This window comes from Aedes aegypti, chromosome 3 (assembly GCF_002204515.2).
Source record: "Aedes aegypti strain LVP_AGWG chromosome 3, AaegL5.0 Primary Assembly, whole genome shotgun sequence".
NCBI classification, from domain to species: domain Eukaryota; kingdom Metazoa; phylum Arthropoda; class Insecta; order Diptera; family Culicidae; genus Aedes; species Aedes aegypti.
In genome coordinates this window covers 80,984,059-81,003,152 of record NC_035109.1, presented here as the reverse complement: position 1 = coordinate 81,003,152, position 19,094 = coordinate 80,984,059, and the positions used below count along the sequence as shown (strand labels likewise).

Below are 19,094 nucleotides of genomic sequence, written 5' to 3'. Positions count from 1 at the left end.
TCTTTGGGCTACCTTTGAATCAACACCTAGAAAGCAGTAAATTTCACAGAACACTATGTTTATGGTAAGGATGGCAAGAAAGATATGGGAGATTGGATTTTCAAACTCTTATGAATTTTGAACCACCCTTCTACCCATTCATACTGGAATCAATTTTCTGTTAATGAGTAGATACCTTACATACGGACACCAACGAGAATATTTGCAGAGTTTCTTGCGAAGAATCCTCTTGATATTCCTCCAAGAATTCTTTTAATGATTTCTCCAAGAACTCCTTAAAGATTTCCTGCAAGAATTCTCTCATTACTGAATTATAAAATTTCTTCAGGATTTCCTATAAGACCAGAGCTTTCATGGATTATTACAGAGATTCAATATGAAAGTTTTCTCAGAATTAATCATTAGAAATTCCTCGAGGAGCTCCTCCAAGACCATGTTTTGGGTTCACTAAATACGGTTTGGAACAAATGTTACTGTAACGGTATCAGAGTGCTTCCATGAGTAGCGGAAGCATTTTAGGCTACTTACCCTTCAAAGAGCATGACCACACAAATACCATATAACCGATCGGTATAAGGGGGAGAGAGACTTCAAACTGTTTGAGTTCATTTCATATTCTGCCCATCGTGCGACGGAGCAGGTCGTTTGTATTCATTTGGCTTCCGCAGATAAAAACAAAGTTATGGTGTGGTGAAGCGCTTCAGTGTTTTTAGATTAACAAATCCAGAATCTCTTTCGGAATCTCATATCACTTCCGTGCATTAGACAATAATCGGTAAGTATCGATAAGATTGGTGCAATTTAAAATGTCTAGCTATTAGAAATCGTCCTTGACTTTGTGTGGTGATATATAGCTTCAATATATAGCAAAGTGACGTTCTCTAGTTCAGTTCGAATTGATTTTTTGGCTCGAAATGCATCACGCGATAGGTGATTTTTGTACCCTCTACAGTAATAAGTGCACTTGCCGTGATGATTAGAAGTAGAATATTAATCACGATCGTTCGTGACGTTTGCTCACGAACACGTCACGATGCAAAAGTACAAAGTTCAAGCGCTATTAAAATAATAAACATCATACGACGAATTAGTCATGTTTATTTTTGAATATTTCTCACTAGGTAGATAGTGAAATGACGATTAATGACCAATGGAAGCTTTTCAAAAGCATTTGTTTGGCTGCTGACTAATGTTAATGAAAAATGCAGCCAAACCTGAATCCATATGTATGACTACTATCGAATTTCAAGTGTCATGCTCCAGTGTGTTCACCGTAGAATGTTTGCTTGGTGTCAGCGTTATCGTCCAACTCCCTCTCAGTTCTGATTCGATGTAGATAGAGAATGAATTAGTAAAATGAATGTCTGTTTAGTTTACGATAGGCACCACTTGTTGATAATGATTGCCAAAGGGATAGGGTAGCCATTTTTTGTGGATTGAAATGTAGAATCATTTGTGATGTCTCTTTATCGCTAATTGATTTTATTAAGTTTATGGAAAGTATTTATGATTTCTCGATACTCCACAGTATTATTTCTAAATCGTCAAAAATGTCGAATGCGACAAATATGAAGTTATGGGCAGTGCTCTGCGGGCAACACTGGATATATGCAGTAAAACATAGTAACCACGATTTATGCGTGTTGCAACAATGTTGCCTGGACAGAAATTAAAAGAACACTGTTGAAGAGTTTCCGATTGGATAGGGTAACGTATATAATTTGGACAGGTTAGTCGTTCTATGCTCATTTCCAATGAGATGGTGAGGAATATATGTATGAGAAATCATCTATTGCATTATGAATACACTATGCTACTTAATAATTACAGTCAAACCCCCATGAGTCGATATTGAAGGGACCATCGACTCATGGAAATATCGAGTCATGGAACAGCTAATCTTTGGAAAGCTGTTTGAAGGGACCATCATAGTAACCATGATTTTATGATTTAAGTATGGTTCCATGAGTCGATATCGAGTAATGGAACATCGACTCATGGAGGGATGACTGTATGACCATTTTCATAACAGTTACAAATTGGCTTCAAAATTATTAAAATTGTAAATTGTACATATCAACAGAACATCTGTGAAACCTACGATTTCAAGAGAATATGCATTTCAAGAACATACATTAAATGCAACAATAGCGCTCAGAAATGGCATTGATAGAAAGTATAATACATAGTGGCAATATGAAAAAATATGTATAAAATTTTAGCTCATTTGAAACCTTAACATGAGTAAATAAGCAATAAATCAGGTGATGTCCAAGATCGATTATGGTTTTTGTCCAGTTGATATAATTTGGCCGTCTGATAAAACACACTGGATTGTCGCATGCATGCATGAAATTAGTGATTATCACTAATACACACATAAGTCGCATGTAAACACTTAAAATTTCATAATATGATCGTCTTTTTAAGAAACCATTGTATGGATATTAAGATGATGTCCCTGTCCAAATTATATTCACATTAGGGTGTCTAAAATATATACTTGGTGTCCGAAATGTATAATAGACAGGCCGCCAAAAAACGCTATTTTGGAAGTTAATACTACAGTTTGTAAGGTTTTTCTCCCCAAAAACTAAAAGTACAACGAGACATTAAGCATTTTTTTTTTATTTATTATAGAGGTTTTAAAAAAAGACATTAAGCATATAAGTAAGCATATAAGTAACATTATGTGGTAAAATATTAGTATCTAATGCAGCTAATCGATCGCCGTTCCCGGACATATCCTTAGCCTGTCCAAAATACATAATTTACGCAGTACAATTGTGTTCAGTATGACAGTAGTGAAATTCGATTTTCATACAAATGCTTTACTTTGGGGTACTGTAACTTTGTTTCCCTGTGAGCGATTGAATTGAAATTTTGGCAGATAGCTACAAATATCTTCATTTTTATTATCGCCAAACCTAAAAATTTTCACTTTACCGGTCAAAAAGTTAAGCATCAAGTGAAATCCCACAAAATAATAGTAAATTTTCTTTTGTAATTTTTTGTTCAACAACAATTTTGTAAAAAAATGATTTGTTTACACATTTTTAGCTTGGGTGGAAATTGTTGAAACGATGATTGAATAAAAATTTTAAAAATCAAAATAGAGCATATGTTTGAATTATTAAAACTACTATTATATTGAGTGATTTCACCTGGTACTTAATTTTTTTAACCGGTACGGTGAAAAATTTAAAATTTGGTGATACTAAAAATACTGAAATTGATGATATTTGTAGTATTCTGCCACAATTTCATGCCAATTCCTAACAGGGAAATACAGTTACAGCATCCCAAAGTTGAATATTTTGTATGAAAATCGGCTTTCACTACTATTACTCTAAACACATCTGTAAATCAATAATTAATTACTAAGACGTACGATTTGAAAACGGTCTTCAGCAAAGTTGTAGCTGATTAATGTATCTAACAGTATCAGCATAGCTCTAACCCTCAAGAGCATATGGGAAAACACTATGACCGATTGAATAAATAACTTGTTTTTCCCATAGTATTTTCCATACAAACTTTGAAGGGCTTGTGCAGTTCCAGACTTCATCCAAATGAGCTCAAATTTTGAGAGGATTACATTAGTTTCATTGATGTTTACATAAAATTTAAAGTAATTAATCAGTTTTCTTGTGATCTAATCCACCAAGCATGCAAAATTGGACTTAAACATTCATATCAGATATATGTAACTTGGTTGAAATTAGATTAAATTCAGATTTAATCGTATTTTCAACATTCTATTCTATGGCAATATACATTACTTTCCTAAACCATCAAAAAATAACTTTTGAGCATCGAAAATATTTGTTGATACGTATTGTTATACACATAAAGTTTGAATTTTGTGCCAAATTAAGCAAATAAATTACCTTACAAGTTGACAAACTTGCATGCAAATTGGTTGAAATAGTCAAATTTTGCATTTTCAACAGCCCAAAAACTAGACGTGCTATGATAGATATTGACAACGGCAATGGATTTAGCAACTCTAAATTAAGTAAATAACGATATTTTGGCGTTCGGGACAGAAACGTGTTCCGCAGTGTGATATTTGCTTGTAATAAATGAAATTATCAATTATCACTAAGATACACATCCAATAAGCGAAAAAAATCATTAGTCACATGTAAACTTTTAACATTTTATGTTACAATCGTCATTTAAAGAAACCATTTTATGGATACTAAGATAATACCCCTGTCCAAATTATATTCCCATGAAGGTGTCCAAAATGTATATTTGGTGCCTGAAACGTATAACGGACGGGCCACTCAAAAACGATATTTCGGAAGCTAGTGCAGTATAAAGCTTTTTCTCCACAGAAACTCAAAGTACATTAAGCATATAAGTAACATTACGTAATAATATTTTAGTATCTTATGCAGTAAATCGATCGCGATTGCCATACTGTTCAAAATACATCATTTACCCTAGTGAGTGATTCTTATTCCGGATACACTTCCCATTAAAACAACGGAGTTTTACTTAACATGTTAAAACTTAAAAAAATACCGTTTTGGTTCATATTACGGACAGCTTAAAATTCCGGACACTCTACTTAATAAGAGAAACATTTCACACGAAATGTTTCAATTTTTCCGTTCAAATGTTCTTTCTTTCGAGGCTCGTTATAGTCAATATTTTCCATAGATATCTATAAAAATGTATAAAGCTGAACTGCCTTAGATGCCTGTTTAGCGGTTTGCCGATTTCAATTAATGGTTTGACGCTTCTATTTATGATTTTCATGAGCTGTCCCGAATTTCAATCACAGTGCTCGGAATATTAGGCAAAAATAAGGAAGCGTCCAGAATAAAAATCATGAAAACTCCACACATTTATATTAATTTAAAATTATTCATGTTTTGGAATCAAACTCTTCACCCACAATTCAAAAGTTAAGTGTTGTGAACAGTGTTGTTAAATGTCAAAATTTTGGAAAAATTAAAATGCGTATAGCATCCTTCCATGTGAAATACGGTATCAACAAATATTGCCAACCGATAGTACTTCGAAAAAGGTCACCGAGAAAAACATTTTCCGATGACTTTTTCTACGAGAAAGGATGATATTAGCAATATTCAAATGTGAAAGTCACGTGAAATTCATGACTTTTAACAGCCCTGGTTGTGAATGCTCGATAACAAGGAGTCATACAAAATGATTTATGTTATATGCTTTCTGATAAATAATACTTCCCCAGTCAACATTTTGGTAGGTATAACTTTTGTTATACATCATTCTATATGAATCAATTCAATCGTATAGGCTGCATGAAAAGGCTGTATACCTACTCAAAGGCTATATTACCTAGACTATATGCGTACTTGGCACGACTTTTTCACACTTTTTGCGATCCGAAGTACGATGCCACAAAATGTGAATGAAAATAAAAAAAAAATCATTAAGCTTCATACGCGAGACCTTTGTATCATGACACGGACACCTTACCACTGTACCACCGAGGGTTACATGACAGACTCGTGACTATTTGCCAATATAAAGCGACAGTGGCTTTGTTGTTCTTTGAGACCCATCGTCAGCCGATACCAAGTTTGGGTTACGTACGAATATGTGATTTTGGATGCACATTCTTATACGATACGTGGTTCACTAGGTCGCTCATACCTTATAAGTATCCGTAATATTAACCATTCTACCGGCAGCTTCATTTTTTACCGCAAAATGAATATTCATATCGTTATAACTTTTTTGTTTTCCAATATTTTTGCACCATTTTTTCACAAGTTCTCAAAAAACTAATTTTAGGATCTGTGTGAATATTGATCATTGGTCATCTGGTTTTGAGGATATTCTCAAATTCCTTGGGGGACCGACGCATAATCAGAACACTCCGTTAATTTCTCAGGCTACAGTATATTAACCGTATTCGGATATTCACCCGCATAAATTGGTACAATATTCTTACTGTTTCCTAAATTGTTCGCAACAATTTGTGACAATATCTGAACAGTTTCTTATAACAGAAAAAAATAACAATAAATCAACCACACAACGAACAGTTTTAACAGTTCGGCGAATGGTAAATGGGAAAAATACAGTATGGGGAATAGGCGGTTAAGTTATGTAACTATTTATAAACGCCGATTTTCTCGAACAAAATTTCTCGTTGACAATTTGCCGAACGATCAATATACTATCCATTTTCGCCCACTTTTACCATTTAGCAAGCAGTTTAAGAACAGTGTAACTATAAACATGGCATGAATCAAATAATGTATGTATTATTATTGGTTTATGGTGCGTTATTGTCTTTGAACCCTATGCTCACCGTTGTGTTGTGTTGATACTATAAAGAAATAAAATCTAGATAAACATATTTTTTATATTTTTCTTAGTCATTTTAAACTTATCACATTATCTAATAAACTAAAATTTAGTAATAGTATTATACTATAATAGTTCAGCACTTTTAGGAATAGTATTAGCACAGAGTTAGAAGCAGCAAAATCCGAAGGACTATTATGTGGCATTTTCGACAATTTCACATTCTTTACTCTGTTTGCTTCTTAATCATTTGGTTCGCTGTAAAAGAAAAATAAGAACATGATTAATTAAGATCCAGATTTTGATTCAAACATTCACATTTACCTTTACAGGGAGTAATGCAATGGTAGAAACACAGGATTCAAATCAAACAACCCCATCTCTGCCGGCGCCAACTTCTAGCTTCTATGTATCTCTTGCGTACTAAAACAAAACAAGTGAACGTCAATGCTGATATTTATGTTCTCGATTGCAAGAAAAATAGTTAACAAATCACTTACCCATCACGATTACAGCCAAATCCGTTCAACTGGAACAGTCTGTGGAACCTATTTCAGAGGTTTTATCACTGCGGGTTTGACGAAGACAGTGATCTGTGGTGGTCAAATACGGGAAATGCTGGTTCTATTTTCCAATTTAGTTGCGCACTCTTATGAGCTGGTGGCTGTTGACGGTCCACCTAGGAACAGCAGGGTTCTTGGCCACAACTCCATTTGTTTATCCGAGAACTGCACTTTTTTCTGTTCTCTCCAAAAAAATCCACACGCGTTTTCACAAAATAAACAAAACCACGCACGCTTCAAAAAGTTCACAAATACTGACGACCACAACTGTTTCTCGAACTGTTAGAAATAAGTAATATATGGTAAAATGCACATGTGTAAGTGTGTTATTTATAATTCAAACGGATACCGTTCCACAGATTGTTAAGGTACATTTCTACCATATATCGGAAATGTTGATCACATTACAATTTAACCGTTCCTTTACACTGTGGCATGTTGTCACTGTTTGGCATGAATTACCTAAACCGTGTTTTACAGTTCGACGCCAAAAATTCCAAATTGTCAAACATAATTGGCACAGTTTGTGATATTCTAACCATATTAGTTAGAATTGAAATACTGTTTTCAATGTAAGGCAAATTGTGTTTTTCTATGCGGGCACTCTTCGAAACAATACATTAATGAGAGTATGTTGTGAAAAACATGAAGCAATTTGGTGCAGCTGTTTTTGAATAATGAGCATTTAGGTTTCTGGAACGTTGGTCAAATAAAGATCCTAAAAACATCAAAAAACATTATATCGTAATTATCAGATATTTCCAAGAATTCTTAATTGATTTGTATGATTTTTTCAGAGTAGCTCCTTATAACTTGGCATTATATAGCCCACATATTTTTTTAATAAATTGACCAAAAACAAAATGGCTGCCAAAGACATTTTATATGAAAAATGTCGGTCCCCCAAGGCAATGTTGCTGAACAACGATCGTAAACGCGAGGCACGATGAATTTTCGTAGGCATCAAAACAGAATCTGCGAATAAACACAAACAACCGTTCGGGTGCTTCATTCGTTCGTGTTTCATTTTCGGATCGCTGTTTCTCCCGACGCTATCATCGGGTGATTTTCCATCGCTCGATAATGTGAACGGTACGATCCACGCTGCCTACTCTTCGCGAAGAACAGGAAAATATTCATTTCGATCATCTTCATGCGGGCTTGCAACAATCACGCTAAACTTGCTCCGCTCAAAAATGAGTGCCGAGCGCACAAAATTGGCCTCTTTTAGTGCAGCACAGATTCTGTGCAAAGGGGCTGTACACAGTTTTGTGCAAACGGTGGTAAACAAAACTGAATGAGTGAATGGCGCACAGAGCAGGAATGCTTGGAATGCGGAATTCGTTTCCATTTTTGTTTTGCTTCTGAAAACATAAAAAAATAACATTCCAATTTTAAAGATTTTCAGAGATTTTTTCATTTGAATAGCCGAAGCGGAAGCAAATGGGGAAAAAACTTTCGCATTTGCGACCATCTTCCGGCTTTTCGCTAGAAAACATTTCAGAAAACTCCCCATCTTACCAACGGACAACTGTTTGCTGCCACGCGGGATATCATTGACAGTTCCGTTTCCATCGATCCCGGACAGCCGAAGGCCAAAACGTCGACAACTCACAGAATGAGTGCGACCTACCCAGAATTTTCACTCAGTCAGCCAGTTCTGCATTGGTTGCCTCATTCTGTGTAGTTTTAACACATGCGCTGCGTGGGCTGGCTTGGCGTGGAGTGTTTGCTTGACATTACGAGAAGAAGCAACCTTGCAATGAATCGCGAGAATGAACAGCGCGTGGATAAATGAATCCTACGAGTGGAAAGGCTTCGCGAACCACTTATCGGTGTGTTCATTTTGCTTCTTCGGCGTTGCATCCGTTCGCTTTTTGTGATGCTCTTCGTGACGCAAAAATGAATAATGAATTTTGGCGAATGTTGGATCGCGAAGATGCGTCGATCATTGTTCACGAAGAAGATCCATCGCAACCCTGCCCCAAGGAAAATCGGAATATCTTCAAAAACCGATCACCAATTATTAATATTCACAAAGATCCCTAAACTAGAAGACTTGTTTGAGAACTTGTGAAAAAATGGTGCAAAAATATTGGAAAACAAAAAAGTTATAACGATTTGAATATTTATTTTGCAGTAAAAAATTAAGCTATTGGTAGAGCGGTTAATCAAAACGGTAATTTTTAAATCGAAGGCCTATCACTACTTTTCAAAATGAAGCTCGAATCGATTAAGATTCGCTATAGCCGTTTGTGGTTTTCTAGGTGAACTATACAGTATCGGACATGTAAAATGCACCAAAGCCGTTTTCCCATACAATATGGTCAACTTCAGAGAGCTATATCTCCGCCGTTTCTCAACCGATTCTTCTTTTTTTTTTCACAGTGCAGAACTACAAATTACCTCAATTTTTGATAACGTTTGAAAAAGTTTATATTATATTTTTTAATTATATGTGTCGATGAAATACAATCAATTCAATTTTGTTGACTTTTTCACACTTACAATGCTGTCAAAAATCGAAAACAAAATTGATTAATATCAAATTTTGGGAAACAATCACTTAGTACAGAAGTCTATAGAAACGTAAAGAAATGATTCTGAGAACACAAGTTTTTTGTCCGGCCATGCGCTACTGTGCATCGCTAAGCTTGAACCACAGTAAACAGTAAAAAAATCACAGCAGAATGAAAAAGAGGCAGATAGAAAATAGTTGAAAATGCATAAACTTTAGTAACTCGGTGACCTTTTTTTTTTTTTTTTGAGTGCATTCCTATAATTTATTTACATCTCTAACTTGTTTATATTGTTTTTTTTTCTCAAATGCTCAGCAGCCCCCTGGATTATGTTTTGCCTTTCTGTACTTTCTGTTTTTTTTTAATCTTATGATATTTTCCACTTTGTAGCTTTTTGAAATTATACCTTTTGGTATCTCCTTTTGGCATTCTGCCTTAGGGGTTTTTGCCTTTCCATAAAGTATGTTGGTTGGATGAAGGTTAACTCTTACTTTGCCACGGCTTTGATCATGATTTCTTTACAAAAAAGCGATTTTGTAAAAAAGTATTCGAACCAATCTGGACGAAAATCAGAAGAAAGCACATCGACATTGGTAAACAATGGGTTTGCAAGACGCAGTTGAGCCCAATTTAACTCGGTCACGCTCACCAATATCACTATTAGGAAGAACTAACACTAATCTTCCTGATAATGGTGTAATGCGGGCTCAACAAGAACGTTTATGTAAAAAAGGGTCTTGGGCCCTCCTCTAAAGTTTGTCTAGAAATATTTTGAAAAAAATACTTGTTTATTTTTTCAACAGTACATTAATTGTTTATCGATAATTGTACTATTAGTTGATGATTGGAATAATCTAATGCGTATGGAATCTAATGAAACATTCTAGTTCTTCTTCTTCTTGGCATTAACGTCCTCCTCACTGGGACAGAGCCTGCTCCTCAGCTAAGTGTTCAATGAGCACTTCCATAGTTGTTAACTGAGAGCTTTCTAGGCCAAAGTTGCCATTTTCGCATTCGTGTATCGTGTGGTAGGTACGATTATACTCTATGTCCAGGGAAGTCAAGGAAATTTCCATTACGAAAAGATCCTGGACCGACCGGGAATCGAACTTAGACACCTTCAGCATGGTTTTGCTTTGTAACAGCGGACTCTAACCACTCGGCTAAGAAAGACCCCATTCTAGTATCTATTGCATAGTATCAGAGGCGCAAACCATGGGTAGAATCTTTATCTTATGTCCAAGAAAGCCCAGGAAAATTTTCAAATTGATTGAATCCTAGCAAATTGAAAGGGACTGTTTTCATGCGGGTGTTAATGAAAGATTGAGAAAGCTTCAAAATCATTGGTTAGATCAACTTTATCAGCAATTCAAAATTTGATCAACATCTATATCCTTTTTCTGACCAGTTCACTTAGACAGATTTGGCACAAACTAAAACCAACTGCGAAACTGGTTTTGTTTTATAATTTCCTTATTTAACACTTCAGTCGTCACAGCATCAGCGTGGTGTTTCTGACTAGCAAACCGCGCGACGACTGAAAGGTTAAACTTCTAATTTCTCAAGGCATTCTTGGAAGAATCTGTTGACGATCTGTTGAACAATTCCCACAGACAGTGCCGCATTTGGGCTTCGGGGGGCCCGGGTCTGATCTCTTGAAGGGGGCCCTTGATACGAAATGAGACGAAGACGCCAAGCATAGGAAAGTATAGTTGTATGAAAATCTCTACAAACTCCAGAAAATTGTAACATTACTCGAATTTGACAACAAATATCACTTCTGCATCAAATACTTAAAAAGACTTACATAGATTATGAAGTTGAATTTAGACTAAATCGTTCTCAATCAAGTCTAAAAGGAAAAATGCACCAGATGAAATCATGACTAGATGATTCATTGCCAAGATTACATTCGTTTTTTTTTAGATATTATGGGTAATTTTAATTCAGCGTCAAGAGAAACATTGTCAGAAACCCGTAAAATATTGTACTACCTGGAATATTGAATACTTTCTTGTAATTTTTTTGTCCGAGAAACACAGGACCTTCATCCTCAACTGATAAAATCTAGGAATAACTACATGGGCCTATACCAAGGCTCATACAGGTCCCTTACTTTATAATTTTTATGTAAAAGATATTGACAACTGTTAGGAATTACAAAACCCGCTTAGACAACTTGATGGTACAGTCTCTGTGGATTCGGGAAAAAATAATGGTGGATTCTAGGCTTTCAGTTAAAATCGCAATGTGTATACAAAACCACAAATGAAAAACAAAAATGGAATATGGAAACATTGTATTTTCGGTAGAATGATAAGCTTGATTAAATTGTAGTAATTTCAGTACCCCAAACCTTAATGATTATAGTCATGAAAATGTGTGAATTACCGAGTATCTTCGTCAACTTTAGTTGTTTTTCAAGATCCTTCCAAGGCCTAGAGTATAATTTTGGCATTATCTTTCCAGAAGGCTATAAAGTTTTCTATATATTAAGCCGTGTAAATTTTTTAAATATTTTCATGTAATCATAATGGTATTCTTTACTGAATAGAGTGATTTCACGGTGTCTGTGTGGATGAACTTTATTACAAAAAAATAGGTAAGTCTGAAATTTCGAACTAAAAACAATTAGACTTTGCTCTTTCATTTGCGACCAAAATCAAAATAATCGGTCGGGGGGTCCAGAACATTTTTTTTTATTTTGTGTGAAGTATTCATGGGGCCCAGATAGCCGTAGCGGTAAACGCGCAGCTATTCAGCAAGACCAAGCTGAGGGTCGTGGGTTCGAATCCCACCGGTCGAGGATCTTTTCGGGTTGGAAATTTTCTCGACTTCCCAGGGCATAGAGTATCTTCGTACCTGCCACACGATATACGCATGCAAAAATGGTCATTGGCATAGTAAGCTCTCAGTTAATAACTGTGGAAGTGCTCGTAAGAACACTAAGCTGAGAAGCAGGCTTTGTCCCAGTGGGGACGTAATGCCAGAAAGAAGAAGAAGAAGAAGTATTCATGGATATGTGTTTTCGTACCGACACACATTGCGTTGAACCTACGGGACAAACTGCAAGATCAAACAATTTGAACACCTTGGCTTGGAAGGTAAAGTTGTTCTTGCTCAAAAGAGCTGTAATAAGCATATATGACATATGATATACGCATAATTGCAAAACTGTCTCAAACGTCATTTTAGTTATTGTCCACGAAAAACCTTGAAAATCGTACTTAAATTGGTCATAATGATGCAAGAAGTTATTAGGAAATATTTTTAATAGGTGAAGATGCATCGATATCAAACCTCGAATTTTCAAGAGCTTGTTTGTAGATTTGTATCTTGAGAACCTGACAATCTTTTGCGTTGAACATTTTATTGATTAGTCGCGATCAGCGAGTGACCAGTGAGTTACCGGTTGTCTGCTTCTCGAGTCCTCCGATAATTTTGTAAGGCTTGTCACGCATGGATTAACCCCCCCCCCCTTTGCAGCGTGACGTAATTTGTGCATGACCCCTAGATACAAAAGTGACTTATCCGCCTTTCAAACAACACAATTTCAGTTATTCGAATTAACTAGTAGAGGGCTTCGCATGTGATAAACCTTGTTATAAGGCATGTAATATACTTGCCCCATGGTGCTGAAAAATACGCTAATTTGGATAGTATTTGAGAAGTTTCAAATCTTATATTTTTTATGTTATTTTCTTAATGGCACAGTGCTTATGAAAAGATCAGAAACTAACATCATGAGGCTAAAATGGGTTTGGGATTTTCGTACTTATTTGCAGTACTATAACCCCATATTAACCCATCTACCGGCAGCTTCATATTTTAAAAATATTCAAATCGCGATAACTTTTTTGTTTCTCAATATTTTTGAAAAAAAATTTCCACAACTTCTCAAAAAACTCTCTTATTTTCAGAATCTGTATCGGTTTTGAGCATAGGTCATCTATATTCGGAGATCTTCCAAAATTCATTGGGGGACCGACGCATAACCATAACTCTCGTAATTATCTTTGGCTACACATATTTTCTCATATTCGGTTATTCGCTTTTCAAAACTGAACTTTGATGAAAGTCTATTATGAAGAAATTAAACAAATCGGTGTAATTGTTTTTGAGCAATGAGCTTTTATATTTTTGGTACCACTCTAGCCGTAACTAGATCTTGAATATTTCTTAAAACATCATATTGAAATTTCATATGGGAAGTGTCGGTCCCCCAAGGAACACCGAAATATGTTTAAACCCAGTTGACCAATGGTCAATACCGACATAGATTCCAAAAGTAGAAGAGTTTTTTGAGAAGTTGTGAAAAAATGGTGGAAAAATATAGAGAAACAAAAAAGTTATCGCGATTCAAATATATTTTTGTGCTGAAAAAATGAAGCTGCCGGTAGAGGGGTTAAGCTAAATAATAGCAAACAAACTCATGAATACCTCTTCTGCTATCTGTCGAATTGAATTTCTCTCTTCAGCCAATTTCTTTATTATGGTTTTAAGAAAGAGCTTTTACAATGGGATAATAAGTTTGTACTTACATTACAGTACAAGCGTGTTTGGAACATACCTCAAAATTTCTTCATAGTAATTTCCATATAAACCTACATTGTCTTTGGGCTACCTTAAATCACCATTTAGAAAGCTGCGAATTTCAGAGAACACTATTTTTATAGTAAGGATAGTAAGGAACATATGTGAGATTGAATTCTCAAACACTTTTTAATTTTGAACCGCCCTAATGTACATAAACACATAGATAGGCAAATTCAAACACATGTGCAAATCTCTCGAAGTCAAACATTATTTTGGTTTTAGCAGCAAATTAACGCGAGAAACCTAGACTTTATTGTGGAGAAGTTTCAGACTTACCTATTTTTTTGTAATAAACTTGTTCTACGAAACACACCGTGATTTTACTTGAAACTGAAAGATTCAGATAACAATCGAATTGAGTTTACTACATATTATGTATAACAATCTCATGCCATAACATCTCTTTAGGATTGTATTTGGATATGTAAAACATAATTCATAAAAAAAATTTCAATCCTCAGGGGACCCCCTTGATCGGGGGGCCCGGGGCATTTGCCCCCTTGGCACCCCCCAAATCCGGGCCTGCTCACAGAACTCCTAAAGCACACTTTGTAGAAGTTCTTGGCTGAATTGTTGTAAACATTTCTGCAAGATATTCTTTTATGAATTACTAGAAAATGATTGAATCCTATTTCCCATGATGCGTCAAAATAGAGTATAGGGATGGTACACAAATTATGTCACGGTAAATTCCAACTTTTTTGTCACCTCCCCCCCCCCCTTTGTCACGTTTTTTGTATGAGTCCTCCGAAAATTTTGTAAGGCTTGTCACGCTTGGCTTGACCCCCTCCCCCCCCTTGGAGCGTGACGTAATTTGTGCATGGCCCCATGTTTTGGTGAATTTCTAAAAGAATTCTTGTCGAGAGCACTGAAAATACTTGCAGAATTGTTGAAGAAATTCCGTCGAAATATTTGAAGGATTTTCTCCACGTTTATCCATTTACCAAGAATCTTCAGTTCATTAAGTAATTTCACACTTATCCCGGAAGTTTCTAGCTTCGGTGGTATCAAGTTTGCGCTACAACTATCAATGATCTTTTAGTTGTTCTAATGGTACTGATTTGTTTCTGTTAAATTAGGAAAAAACACACAAAAATTTCTTAGTACATTTCTTTTTATATGTGGGACTAACTTGCGATTCACGACAGTCCAGAAATTACAGCCGACTCGCCACAACTTGATAGAGTAAGGTGGGGCAAAAGTTCGACCTTAATGGTATAATCAAAGTTTCCAGGAAAACAATAGCAGCTGAAACAAAACAAATACCATACAGCGAACCTTCAACATATTGGCTATAATTTTGCCGAACAAACTTGTGTCAAAATATTTACCCATTTTTATTTATAACGGTTTCCAAATGGATTGTCTTAAACGAACTTTTGCCCCTCCGGTGGGGCAAGAGTTCGAATCTAGTGTGGGGCAAAAGTTCGTTGGCTAAAACACAAAATATCAATACTTTTATTGCAGGCATACTTTATACACGCCGTAAACTTACACTGAAATGAATTTTATTGTAGAAACTACTGAATCCATGGTAAAATTAGGAACTGCACCAACGATTTTCAACCGACTACATTAATCTGTTAACTCTACCAAAACATAGTCAACATCAATATACAAAAAAAAATTCTTTTGTTTATTTAACCAGAGTTGTAGTATTTATGACTAGAAACATTCTAGATTTGAGAAGTTTAGCATCATATTTTAATCACACTTTGTTGTGTGGTGGGTGTCACGGATTGAAATACAATGCTTTGTAGTGGATGCTACTATGGACATAGTCAAATTTACTGCACTGCTCAGTGATTTTCACCAGATTATAGTAAACTTAACAGATTTTTGTAGTCGGTTGAAAACCGTTGGTGCAGTTCTCAATTCTACCATGGATTCGGTAGATTATACAAGAAAATTTGTTTGCGTGTATGTTTGCCAAAAAAATACACACTAAATTTTAATCGAAAAAATGCCCAAAACAGGGTTATTTGTAATACACTCAAAAAAGCAGTTTTTCGCAAAACTAGGCGGAAATGTAAAATTTTTGTGACATTTTTCGCAATTTTGCTAGATCTGAAGATAATATATGAATTTTAGGCAATTTGAAAATTTTTCCATGAGTTTATATATGGGTCGAACTTTTGCCCCGCAGATTCGAACTTTTGCCCCGCTATGGGCCAAAAATTGTTTCCAAGCATTTATGCAAAAGCTAATAGACGTCAAAGCATCCTTATGATGGGCCTAGAAACGCCCTTACATAACATATTGACAAATATTTTAGCTTCATTTGGTTCCATGCATCGACAGTTTGACCAAATATTACAATATTTACGTCGAAAAATAACAAATAGCCATAACTTTTCCAAATCTCATTCGATTTTTATGATATTTATAGTGAAAGTCTCTTACTTGAATAGCATTCGAACCAGCATGACATTTTAAAGTTTGTTTTGAATTGAGCATGAGCATAGATGACCGTACAATTCGTAGTTGCTACTCCGTGATTGACCAGAACAATCAAAGTTGCACAGGGAATTTATAAATGGGACTTGGGATTAGCTTACCATTCCTCAATGTGCACAAATCGAGAGCTCAAATTTTATAAGTCAATAACGGCGCCGGCCACGTCCTTACGGTCATCGGGGAAGGGAAGGAATGTTAGTTAGACAACCGTTGTTACTAGAGTATACCTCTGCATCTCCACAGTTGTCATGGAAAGGATATTGGGTTAGTGGGATAAGGTAAAGATCTGGAAGTCACCAATAATTGGTGATGCGATCCATGATATAATCACGCCTAATCGGATTCGCGATATAATTCGATAAACGCATTGTACCCCGAACAAGTGTTCATCACTCGCCCACGCAGGAGCAAGCGACTCGATCAATAGATCAAACACTATTAACGATCCGCGGCGCTTTTTCATTTCACTAGTCGACCGACGCGCGACATGTTTGATGCTGCCCTCATTACCCGCCCCCGCAGGAGCAAGCGTCAAGGTCGAAAGATCAAACAGAACTTATTAAGTTTTGTTTTGAATTAAGCTAGAAATCTTGAAAAGAAAACTCTTGCACCACTCGAACTTTTGCCCCACTTTACTCTACTCTATTGGGTTTGTTCTACGAGTGGCGTGAGGTGACAACTCGTCCCCTTGATGCTACAACTAGATAACTCGAAATTTGAAATTTTTGACTTCAATTTGTCAAAACAGTTTTCTTAATTAGATCTGCAAAATATCCACAGGTCTTAAGCGTGTGATTAAAAATATACAAGTTAAAGATTATTTTTCAATCATAATCTCTGCGATTAACCATCACCTTGTTAAACGGTCATACTTTCAAAGTTGCACATCCGAAAATTTGGATTTTCGAGTTATCTAGTTGTAGCATTAAGGGGACGAACTGTCGGTGTCGTATAGCGAGGTGCTCCTCTCCGTGGATTTTTTTGTGTTGGTATGTTCTATAACTCTTTTTAATGTTTTTGAACCCTCTGAGCAGAATCTCAATAGAGAATCAAAAAAGTAAATTGGAGTATTTCAATCTACTTTTTTGATTATCGATAATTCTACAAGTCGATGGTCACTTGAACATCAAGTTAAGAGGAGTCGAATATGTTTGTTCCTTCCAGTAAGCTCAGCTAAGCTTCCTCGGGAATCTTCATTTCACAATTGTGCGAAGGATCTAAAGCACAAAAAATAGCATTTTGATGTTTAAGATGCAGTTCCCGTAAAATTTATTAAAGAATCCTCTATAAAATATTACAAGCTACCTCTGGATCTGCCAAATTTTGTATCGCCTTTCTCACGTATGAAATCCGAGAATTGAGTGAGATTGTGTTAACCTTCATTTTTTCGTTGACACAATAGTTTAAATTTGGTATACATTCAGTTTTGTCAATTTAATAGCGAAGACAGTTATTAGAGACATCTATATAAATAAAAATGGAATGGTGTTTGTAAGTCACGAAATAACTTACGAACGGGTCTACGGATTTGGATGATTCTTTCTCCGCTTCGTTCGACAAGTGTTCCGACGTGTTTGTGTGCATCAAAATCCAAAGATATTCACCAGAAAAGTCGAAAAAAAAAACGAGAGTTAACGGACCTGTCATTTTGTATGGGGTGATTCAAATCGTTTTCCAACAGCCTACTTGATGGCAAGACGAAGATTGCCGGGACCACTAGTTGTATATAATTCTCATAAAAATTAGGTATATGTTTTGAAAATGAATCATTTTGAAAATAAAACTTTTTTTGCATAAAATCATACAATATAGAAAGCTATATTTCTCAAAGTAGAATAACCTCAAATTGAATAATCTAAAGTTGAAATAATTAGCTTTGGAATTTATTAACTCATTACGCGTGGTAAAGATGGACAAATTATGGGTGAAATTATGAAAAAAATCCACGTGCTCGGCTGGGATTTGAACCCAGGACTCTTGTATGCTAGACGAGCGCTTTACCAACTAAGCTACCGAGCCACTTGGTGACCTAATAACTGAGTTGGTCAGTTGTTGTGGAAGCAATGTAGGTACGATAGGCAAACAGTTTCAACACTAAACAAATCGCACTCGCTCGCTCCGCGTGTGTAGGAACATGAGATGAATGGATATTGGTTATGAAAGGGGTCCGCGTGGTCTGTAGGGATTTGAATTATAAACTTGTAACCAACTCAGTTATTGGGTCACCAAGTGGCTCGGTAGCTTAGTTGGTAAAGCGCTTGTCTAGCATACAAGAGTCCTGGGTTCAAATCCCAGCCGAGCACGTGGATTTTTTTCATAATTTCACCCATAATTTGTCCATTTTTACCACGCGTAATGAGTTAATTAATTTAATAACCATGCGGATTGGATTACCGAACAGCTCAATATAAGTGTCAGTTTAGCTTTGGAATGTTCAAATATCAAGTTGGTAAATCAGCAAAAGGGCCAGATACAAATTGAAGCGGGCCGTACATTGGACAGACCTGGATTAGTCCATGAAATATTCCATCCATTTTTTAGAAATTTCCTGATAGTTATCCATGCATGTTTCAGTTATTTGTCAGGAAATATTTTCATAACATCTACAACTGGTTGGAAATTCTGTAGGAATGATGTCACTTCGTGTTGA

The 19,094-nt window shown here is 35.8% G+C and overlaps 1 protein-coding gene, 1 long non-coding RNA gene and 1 other non-coding gene across 3 annotated transcripts in view; 2 read left to right on the top strand and 1 right to left on the bottom strand.

Moving 5' to 3' along the window:
* Window positions 1-614: 614 nt before the first annotated feature.
* LOC5578005 (protein spartin) overlaps window positions 615-19,094 on the top strand; it is a 33,119-nt gene continuing 14,639 nt past the window's right edge. Inside the window, exon 1 of the mRNA XM_001656693.2 lies at window positions 615-775. The gene's annotated coding sequence lies outside the window, so the exon portion shown is untranslated. The remainder of the gene's footprint in view (window positions 776-19,094) is intronic.
* On the bottom strand, window positions 6,251-7,478 carry LOC110677893. The gene is made up of 3 exons (XR_002501262.1): window positions 6,810-7,478; window positions 6,634-6,732; window positions 6,251-6,567 (listed from the first exon to the last, which is right to left on the bottom strand). It is a non-coding gene; the product is annotated as an uncharacterized LOC110677893 (long non-coding RNA).
* Trnaa-agc lies at window positions 18,676-18,747 on the top strand. Its single transcript has one exon. It is a non-coding gene; the product is annotated as a tRNA-Ala (tRNA).